Here is a 2581-nt window from a genome sequence, read left to right as displayed (position 1 = left end):
CGCACAGCAATAATTAATATTCCTGGGAGATCCGTAGTTGCGCGGGATGTGGAAGCGCGCAAAAGTTCCAGAAATGTACAAAAAGTGCCCTGGCCTTGAATGACAAGGTAAGGAAAATAAGACTAAATCAAAATTAAATAACCAAGACTAGGTTGACCATGTGATTTTTCTCAGGAGATGTTTTGAGCATTTTACTTCAGACATCGGATTATCAGCAAACTGCCAAGAGACCTGCTAGCTGGCTACTCAAAATAAACTAGCAATATATTCAGTCAGCATATTTGTATTTGATCTGTGTGAATTACAGAAATATAAGACTTGCTAGACCTACATTTAGCTACCAAGCAACCTTTCCACAAGGATAGATTGATTTTATTTTTGTGACTTGTGCATTTCTTTGATGAGAAATGATGCAGAGTAGGATGAGAGTGTGTGTGTGTGTGTGTGTGTTGTAGTAGTAAAGTGAGAGAATGGGAGAAGGGAGTGTGTGTGAGGTGGACCTGGTGGTCACCACAGACCCAAATCTTCTCAGCTGTTGCTACTGTCATATGCTGCACTGTCTCTTCATGTGCACATTATGTTTGGCACATTGTATGGGTCACTATATATCATAACAAGGTAATACAATGTGTAATCAAGTGATGACTGATTAACAGTAATGTAAATGCTAATGTAATAATACCTGTTGATACTACAACAATGCAAAGTATATGCTCTTAACCTTGCAGTTTTTCACATATCATGTAATACTCAATTTCTCCATTTCTTTGCAAAAAACTCTCCAGAAAGTGCCATTTAATGGTTTATTTTTCAAAAAAATGTGTATATATATACTGTACACACACATAGAAACAGTTGTTTTACATTGTAATAATATTTCACAATATTATTGTTTTTATTTTCTTGTATTTTTAATCAAATAAATGCAACTTTGGTGAGCAGAAGAGACTTCTTTTAAAAACAAACTTTTCCAAAACTTTTGACTGGTAGTGTATATACACATTGTTCTTGGAACTTTTATGTCAATAAAGCCCTTTGAATTGAATAAAATGTTTTGTATGTTTTGAATTTAGGAGGGAAGGGGGGCTGCTCTCATAAGGTATAATACATTTACAGTATTTACTGTATTTGTCCCGTGCTTCTGGTCATAATTACTAGTTATGTTACAATACATTCACATAAACCTGTACAAGTAAATATCAATTAAAGCTGCTCAGTTTAAGTCAAGAAAGAAGTTTGGTCAACAGTGAAAAATATACAAGGCAACCAATTGCATTCAACAAAACATTTAATTATTATATCTAGGGAGAGGGTTGGTAAGTTTTCCTTGAATGTTCTGTCTTCAAAGAAACTCGTTCGTGGACTTCAGGGAGAGAAAGATGGCAGAAAGCAGGCCAGAAAATAAATACAAGTGTTCACAATAGCCATTACATTCTGTCCCCAAAACTGTATGATCTGGAGACCTGCTGGTGAATCGAGAATCAGTCAAATGCTAACCCATCCATACATTGATAACAAAAGCATTCAACTCCATGCTATAAGAAAAGCCTGTTGGTGTTAGACAGAACTGGTAGTGTTAAAGAAAGGAAACAGTGTTAAAGTTAATACATTGAAGGACAGGTCAATACCTATTTGGACATTTGTCATGATTTCTGTTATTTTGACTCTTGTACATAATTTGAAATGAAATGAGAACAAAAATATCTATATACAAAACACTATTGTTTTTCAAATTGTTATTCTTACACATCATTATGGATGATTCTTTTGCTCATCCAACAAATTATCCTTATTAGGGAAAAGATCATTTAAAATTTTTATTGCATTATGATACCGTATAAAGCTCAGCCATACATTCTGCTTTTCTATGATGCTCAGGATTTTTATACGGTCATAGAGGTGTACATTTATTTACACGTTTTTGAGGTCTTATATGTGGGGGTGCTGCTGTAGCCTACTTATTTGCTTTATATCCAGATGTATTTCTAATATTCTGACCACCTCATGTATGTAAATAGGGTTGACAAAAAACTCCGAATACAATGTAGTGCAACATCACATTTAACTATGACCTCAATAATGAATTTACACATGTCTGACTGGTAGCTAACGTTAGTGAAGTGTTGGTAGCGTAAGCTAGCTGCAATTGTATTTATTAACTCTTATCTTCAAATAAACATTAACTAAAGTTGGCTACATCAATTACAACTATTGACTAGATTCATGAGAGGACGGCTAATGCGTTCAAATGTAAAAATAAAATAAAAAAATACTGTAATTTCTTCAATTTACCCGCGTGCCTACTTCAGAAATGAATGGAGTTCAGTGCTGGAACTCTCACTGTTTGGAACTATCGGCTGCTCCACGACACGCGTTACTTCCGCATTCCAAAGTTCCCATGGCGGTCTATGGGAGTGACGTAACTCTTTCTCTCTATAGGCTTGTTCGACTTGAACCGGCGCTGCACAGACCGATCGGTTGATGACATCAAAGTACCGCGAGAGCGATTAGAGAGCAGACGGCTCCTTATGCTTTTGAATAGCTCTCGCGGTACTTTGATGTCATCAACCGATCGGTCTGT

Source organism: Siphateles boraxobius, unplaced genomic scaffold (assembly GCF_051911475.1).
Source record: "Siphateles boraxobius isolate OS27281-9 unplaced genomic scaffold, OSU_SipBor_1 130, whole genome shotgun sequence".
Classification (NCBI taxonomy): domain Eukaryota; kingdom Metazoa; phylum Chordata; class Actinopteri; order Cypriniformes; family Leuciscidae; genus Siphateles; species Siphateles boraxobius.
The sequence above is the reverse complement of the archived record's forward strand: the minus strand, read 5'-3'. Positions refer to the sequence as shown.